Raw genomic sequence first — 8,791 nt, 5'->3', positions numbered from 1 at the left:
ATGAGGCATGGTTTGCAAGCATCTAATGATTCATAATCAAGTGATTCCAAAAGTCCATCTGCATGGAGTTTCTTCATGCGCTTCACACCAATATGATCTAAACAGCAGTGCCACAAATATGTTGCACTATCATTATCAACTTTGCATCTTTTGGCATCAATATTATGAATATGTGTATCACTACGATCGAGATTCAATAAACCATTTACACTGGGTTTATGACCATAGAAGGTTTTATTCATGTAAACAGAACAACAATAATTCTCTGACTTAAATGAATAACTGTATTTGCAATAAACATGAACCAATCATATTCACGCTCAACGCAAAGACCAAATAACATTTATTTAGGTTCAACATTAATCCCGGAGGTAGAGGGAGTGTGTGATGGTGATCTTATAAACATTGGAATCACTTCCAACACACACCGTCACCTCGCCCTTAACTAGTCTTTGTTCATTTTGCAACTCCTGTTTTGAGTTACTAATCTTAGCAACTGAAACGGTATCAAATACCCTGGGGTTACTATGAACACTAGTAAAGTACACATCAATAACATGTATATCAAATATACCTTTATTCACTTTGCCATCCTTCTTATCCTCCAAGTATTTGGGGTAGTTCAGCTTCTAGTGACCATTCCCTTTGCAGTAGAAGCACTCAGTTTCAGGCTTAGGTCTAGCTTTCGGTTTCTTCACGGGAGTGGAAACTTGCTTGTCATTCTTCTTGAAGTTCCCTTTGTTTTCCTTTGCCCCTTTTCTTGAAACTAGTGGTCTTGTCAACTATCAACACTTGATGCTTTTTCTTGATTTCTACCTCCGCTGATTTCAGTATCGCGAAGAGCTCGGGAATCGTTTTGATCATCCCTTGCTTATTATAGTTCATCACAAATTTCTAGTAGCTTGGTGATAGTGACTAGAGAACTCTGTCAATCACTATCTTATCTGGAAGATTAACTCCCACTTGATTGAAGCGATTGTACTACCCAGACATTCTGAGTACATGCTCACTGGCTGAGCCATTCTCCTCCATCTTGTAGGCAAAGTACTTGTCAGAGGTCTCAAACCTCTCGACATGGGCATGAGTCTGAAATACCAATTTCAACTCTTGGAACATCTAATATGCTCCGTGGCGTCCAAAACATTTTTTAAGTCCCGGTTCTAAGCCGTAAAGCATGGTGCACTAAACTATCAAGTAGTCATCATACCGAGCTTGTCAAACGTTCATAATGTCTACATTTGCTCCTGCAATAGGTCTGTCACCTAGCGGTGCATCAAGGACATAATTCTTTTGTGCAGCAACGAGGATAATCCTCAAATCACGGACCCTGTCCGCATCACTGGTACTATCATCTTTCAACTTAGTTTTCTCTAGGAACATATCAAAATAAAACAGGGGAGCTATACATGAGCTATTGATCTATAACATAGATATGCAAATACTATCAGGACTAAGTTCATGATAAATTAAGTTGAATTAATCATATTACTTAAGAACTCCCACTTAGATAGACATCCCTCGAGTCATCTAGATGATCACGTGATCCATATCAACTAAACCATGTCCGATCATCACATGAGATGGAGAAGTTTTCAATGGCGAACATCTCTATGTTGATCATATCTGCTATATGATTCATGTTCAACCTTTCAATATCTAGTGTTTCCGAGGCCATGTCCGTACATGCTAGGCTCGTCAAGTTTAACCGGAGTATTCCGCATGTACAAAACTGTCTTGCACCCGTTGTATGTGAACGTAGAGCTTATCACACCCGATCATCACGTGGTGTCTCGGCACGACGAACTGTCGCAGCGGTGCATACATAGGGAGAACACTTATACCTTGAAATTTTAGTGAGGGGTCATCTTATAATGTTACTGCCGTACTAAGCCAAATAAGATGCATAAAAGATAAACATCACATGCAATCAAAATATGTGACATAATATGGCCATCATCATCATCTTGTGCCTTTGATCTCCATCTCCAAAGCACCGTCATGATTTCCATCGTCACCAGCTTGATGTAACACCCCAAAAATTTAACCATAATTTTATTAAGTAAAATTTGGCTAAAAATAAACTTTTGAATTACAATAGGCCAGTTATTAATTTGAGAGTCTTCTTTGTTCTCTGCTTTCCTAAAATTCTTCCCTCCATTTATGTTTTTCTTTTTAGTATTGTGGGATGTGGTTGTTTTCTTAAATATTTTCTTTCCTGTTTTAATAACAATAGGAAATATTTTCAGAATAAAATTTGCCAACAAAATAGCATTTTCAATGTTATAATTTGTCTGTTGCACTAAAACTATCTCAAATTTATTTTTAAAAATTCCATCAAGCACCTCCCCTGCCCTGTGTCACTACCCAATGCAATTTCTTCCACCAAAATTTTCTTTTACTAATTTAAATATTTCCAAAACTAACTAAAGCATCTTTTGAGTTTACAAAGGAACTCCAGTCTTCCTAACCTTTCTGACCTCACCAAAATTTCCACAACAAAACCTTAGTACCTACATTCAATCCCTCCAAGATTATTCAGGTCCATAGTTCAAATAATTCGAATTTCATTTGAATGAAATTTGGACCAGATTGGAATCCTTGCTCAAAACCATATCTTCCCTACTCCAAAAATTCTGAGATTTTTACACCAACTCAGAGTTGCATCAGAGAGACCCCACGGCAAATTTCATATTATCCAAAAATGCCTAGCTAGCATTGGCATTTTGTCGAACACCTTCTGTGCATATTGTAGCACCGTCAAAGACATGCAGTAAATTCAGAACGGACAGTGGGAGAGGGAAGCGGCGCCGTGCACTGCACTCCATCACCTCTCCTCCTCATCCATGCCTCCATCCATCATTAATGGGTCCCCGGGGTCCCTCTTGTTGGCCGCTTGCCTACGACAGCATAATGGCTGCCCGGTGCACTTACCACCGCCTCGTCAGCGGCGGATTGTAACACCCACGATGCAGCTATATCTCCCACGTGTCGGAGCATGACTTAGAGGCATAACCGCATTGTAGGCATGTCGCAAGAGGGGTAATCTTTACACATCCCATGTACTGAATAAGAAAGAGGTACGGAGTTGGCTTACGATAGCCACTTCACACAGTACATAAATATAGCATTACATCATCCAAATACAATCAAGGTCCGACTACGCAACCAAAATAAAGACAACCCCAAATGCATAAGATCCCCGATCGCCCCAAATGGGCTCCACTACTGATCGTCTGGAAAGGAAACGTAGTAACATCCTGAGTCCTCATCGAATTCCCACTTGAGTTCAGTCGCATCTCCTGGAATGGTATCATCGGCACCTGCATCTGGTTTTGGAAGTAATCTGTGAGTCACGGGGACTCAGCAATCTCAAACCCTCGCAATCAAGACTATTTAAGCTTATGGGTAGGTAAAAGGTATGTGAGGTGGAGCTGTAGCAAGCACAAGCATGTATGGTGGCTAACTTACGCAAAAGAGGGCGAGAAGAGAAGGCAAAGCACGATCGAGAATCTATGATCAAGAAGTGATCCTAGAACTACTTACGTTCAAGCATAACACGAGACCGTGTTCTCTTCCCGGACTTCGCCGAAAAGAGACCATCACGGCTACACACGCGGTTGATCCATTCTAATTAAGTTAAGTTTCAAGTTTTCTACAACCGGACATTAACAAACTCACATCTGCCCATAACCGCGGGCACGACTTTCGAAAGTTCAAAACCCTGCAGGGGTGTCCCAACTTAGCCCATCACAAACTCTCACGGTCAACGAAGGATATTCCTTCTCCCAGGACGACCCGATCAGACTCGGAATCCCGGTTACAAGACATTTCAACAATGGTAAAGCAAGTCCAGCAAAGCCACCCGATGTGCCGACAAATCCCGATAGGAGTCGCACGTATCTCGTTCTCAGGGCACACCGAATGAACACTACGTACAACTAAAACCAACCCTCAAGTTTCCGTGAGGTGGCGCTGCAAGTGGCTTTGTTTTGGACCAACACTCAAAGGAGCACTGGCCCGGGGGTTTAAAATAAAGATGACCCTTGAGTCCGCGAAACCCAAGGGAAAAGGCTTAGGTGGCAAATGGTAAACCAAGGTTGGGCCTTGCTGGAGGATTTTTTTCAAGGCGAACTGTCGAGGGGTTCCCATTATAACCCAACCACATAAGGAACACAAAATCAAGGAACATACCACCTGTATGACGAAAACTAGGGCGGCAAGAGTGGAACAAAACACCAGGCACAAGGCCGAGCCTTCCACCCTTTACCAAGTATATAGGTGCATTAAAGTAAACAAGATATAATAATGTTATCCCAACAATAATCATGTTCCAACAAGGAACAAACCCCAATCTTCACCTGCAACTAGCAACGCTATAAGAGGGGCTGAGCAAAGCGGTAACATAGCCAAACAACAGTTTGCTAGGACAAGGTGGGTTAGAGGTTTGACATTTGAAATATGGGAGGCATGATATAGCATGTGGTAGGTATCACGGCATAGGCATAGCAAAAGAGCGAGCAACTAGCAAGCAAAGATAGAAGTGATTTTGAGGGTATGGTCATCTTGCCTGCAAAGTTCTCTGAGTTGACGTAAGCTTGATCCTCCTAAGCGTACTCAACGGGTTCCTCGATCACGTACTCGTCACCCGGCTCTACCCAAAGCAAGAACACAAGCAAAGAGAACCACGATCAACCATGGTGCAATGCGCAAGCAACATGATGCAAAACAAGGCATGATATGCGGGTTGTAAAATGCAATGCATATGCGTGCTTTGGAAGGGAAAGATTGAACCAGGCCTCAACTTGGAAAACCAAGAGCGCCGCTGGAAAGATGAGTTGATTTCGGTCGAAATCGATATAAAGATCACCGGAATCGGATGCACGGTTTGCAAATGGCAAGCAAAACAATAATGGCACCAATCTGCGATTAACAGCACGATGCCATCTAAAATGCATCAAGAAAATAAGCTACTGCACTCTAACATAGCAACAAAGCACATGGCAGTGATCCACTCAAGATTATTGACAAAAGATGAACACTGAGCCACGGCTAAATCACACAATAGCAGGTTCAAACAAGCATGGCAAAAGTGCAAAAGATAATAGGTTCACAGACTTAGTGAAAATAACATGTTAGGATTAACATCAGGAAGCAATTTTTAGAGCAAGTTATCAACACGCTACAGGAACATATCATGGCAAAGCAAGGCATGGCATGAAACTAATCAAAGCATATAACAAAAGTTCCTTACTGACCATAAGCCAAAAAGGATAGGAAGATATGATGGCACCCATGTAAACATAGCAAGTTTCGTTAACAGATTCAGACTTTGCAGAAAACTGGACATGGCATAAACAGAGTTACGTAGGCATGTTTGCGAGCTCGATGCACTCACCACAAGGCATTGCATGACAAACTAAGCATACACCCAGCAAGAAGACATGATCAAATAGCTAACCATGGCAAGAACAATCTCATAGCATGCATGGAAAAACTACAACAACCTTGGCAAAATTGATTAACATGTAAACAATCTGCCAGGAACATTTTATAGCAAAAGTAGAGCAAGATTGAGTCATGCTAGGGGACTCCATAATTGCAAACAAAGACATGGATGGATAGAAAATAACAATATCTCAAAATCGTCCTTACTGAACATGCTCAAAAGAGGCATGGATCACTCTGTAGCAACATGAATACATGGCATAAAAAATAACATCAGGGAAATGACTTTGAAAAATTCTAAGTCCCTGAAATCAACAACATCACGAGACCTACTTTGCATGCTTGTGCTAGTCACCACATTGATCACAAAAATACATGGCATACACCCCTGTAAAGATGGCATGGCATAGCCCAAAACACATGTAGGGCTCAAGTTCATATGAGGCACACATTAAACATGGCAAAAATGACAAATGTCCATAATCTGTTAAGAAACAGAAACTAACATTTTATAGCACTCTTGCAACAGCATTTATGGCATCAAGATGGACTCAAATAATCATGGTGCAATGGAATGAAATGAAGAGCACCTCCAGACGAACAATTTGATATCTCACACGCGCAAAACAGAGCTATGGATGATGACATATGATGCAATGAACATAGCTAAAAAAATATGCAGGGAAAAGGACTTTGGCAAAATCGACCTAGGGCTTGCCCGATCCAGATCTGGCATGGTTTTCGATGTCCGCCGGAGTCTCGCTGGAGTTGGGCGTGGATGAGGCCGGAGATGGCCGGGGAGGTTGACAGCGGCCGGATCCGATGCTCCCGTGGCCGGATCTGGCCGGAGGAGGAGCGGCGCCGGCGACTGGCGCCGGGCGGCGCGGCGGAGTGGCGCCCGTGGTGGTGACCGATGAGCTGGGCGGTGGGGCGGCGACCGCGGGAGGCGGCGGCGGAGCTTGCGGCGCGCGGGGGAGGCGACGGGCCTCGGGGGCCGCGACGGGCCTGGCGGGCCGGTGAGGGAGGGCGGCGAAGTGGGCGCGGGTGCGCCACATGTCGGCGCGCGATAGGTCGGGCGGCGGTGGGCGGACGTGTCCGGCCCTATCCGGACGCGTCCGGCGGCGGGAGGAGGAAGAGGCTAGGGTTAGGGGTGGTTTTTGCCCGAAATTTAGGAGGAGGAGGCCTATTTATACATAGAAGGAGCTAGGAGAGTCCAAATGAGGTGCGGTTTTCGGCCACGCGATCATGATCGAACGACCGAGAGGATGGAGGGGGTTTAGCTGGGTTTTGGGCCACTTTGGAGGCGTGTTGGGCTGCATCACACACGAGGCCTTTACGGTTCCTCGGTTAACCGTTGGAGTATCAAACAAACTCCAAATGGCACAAAACTTGACAGGCGGTCTATCGGTAGTATACCAAGGCCGCTTGGCAAGTCTCGGTCCAATCCGAGAACGTTTACACTCGCACACGAAAAGAGGCAAAAGGGTACGCCGAAGGGCATAGGAGTGCCGGAAAGCAAAACGGACAACGGGGAAAATGCTCGGATGCATGAGACGAACACGTATGCAAATGCGATGCACATGATGACATGATATGAGATGCATGACATAGACAAAATGCAAAACGAAGGCAAAACCCAACCACGAGGGAATATCATAACTTAGTGCTGAAAATGGCAAGAGTTGGAATAAAAATATGGCAATTTACATACGGGGCGTTACACAGACGAATGGATCAGCTGGTCGACCAGCGTCTTCACTCCCCAACTGCTCCCCTGCCTACCTCCTCTCCACGCGTCATCTCTTCTACGGCGTTGACGCACCGTCCGAACCGCACCATGCCCGGTTAGTAGTCGCTGGAGACGGATACCGCCGCCACACCCGTACGCGAGCCGTGCCGTGGATAAGCCGCAGAGCTCAAACCTCGTCTTGCTGGCACTTCGGGAGAGCTCCACCGAGCTCTTTGATCAGACACCGGCCGTGCCCGCCGCCCAAACCAACCCCACCGACCGGAATTACTCCGCCGTGATCACCTCCGCTTCGACCACTCTCGCCCAACTATATAAAGGCCACCCCGGGACTCGTTTCGAACTCACCCCGCCTCTACCCATCCGTAATAACACTCTAGAGGGATTGAACGGCCCCGGGGAGGTCTTCTTCCCCAACTCCGTTCGCCGGATCTGCCTCTACTTCCGAGAAAAGCCGACGTCGTCCGTCCACCCCCACCTCCGAAATTTCTCCAGTAGCCTCCTAATCCACTCCCTCGTCTGTCCTGCACGTCAATTTGACGAGTGAAGGCACCTCCGACAAGATCCAACATCATCTGAAGCCGCCGTCCGCCGGAGTTGACGCTGCCGTCACTGTGGTGCACGTCGGAAGGCAAACCCACCACCCACCGACGCGAAAGATCACCCTGAGCACGCCTGCACCATCGCCATATCCTGATACGCCGTCGATCACCGTCGGTGACCTCCCCTTCCTTCTCTGTTTCAGCGCGAAGCACGCCCAAGTTCAAACCTGACGGGTGGGGCCCACCCGTTAGACTTCTCGTATTCTCTATTTAGCCCGAACGCGTGTTTTCAGAGAATACACATTCTCTATATGTAAAGCGTATTTCCAGTCGAACCGTTTTCTTTTTATGTTTTATTTAAAACAGATTTGACCACGACTTTGACTGCCTCTAGTTTTTAAACCACAACTCCAAATGACTTGATTCTTTTTCTGACATCCCTCATTTTTCGTCTAGTTTATTTCAGTATTTATTTCAAAAATTTATGAAACACTTTTTGGTACTATATTGGAATTATGTGGTAATTCCAATATTTTTGAAAATAGGAAAGTGGAGGGAAGATAAAAATTTCAAAGTATTGGAGTGCACCCAATCTTTGTGCATGCTCAAGGCAAGCATCTTAAACACTTGATATGGTGAATGCATGGTCAATTCGTTGCGAGATGTATTGGATCATGATTATGTTGAACTCAAATAAAACTCGCATATGGCCATTTTTGCATGCATGGTCCATTGATATGTTGTTGTCCTTGTTTAAACATGTAGTATAAGTTAGAATGGTTATTTCCCACGTGCCACACATGCGTATGTTGGTCCAGACTAATCTGCAAGGAGAAATGGCCACGAGAAAAGTGACCGTGGGACTGAAATCTAGTGATGACGAGAATGATCAGTGAGGGTATGTTGGGACACACTAGTTGGTGACCATGTTGGGTACTGCCAAGGAATTGTATTGTTCTAACCACTGCAGGAAAACTTAAAACTCCTAAGTTGACCATAGATCGAGTCTTGTTCCAGTAACCCCCATACTTGTTTTGTGCTACAACTTGTCCCTGCC

This window comes from Triticum urartu, chromosome 5A, assembly GCF_056163025.1.
Source record: "Triticum urartu cultivar PI428250 chromosome 5A, HENAU_Tu73, whole genome shotgun sequence".
Taxonomy (NCBI): domain Eukaryota; kingdom Viridiplantae; phylum Streptophyta; class Magnoliopsida; order Poales; family Poaceae; genus Triticum; species Triticum urartu.
Note: the sequence above shows the minus strand (reverse complement) of the source record.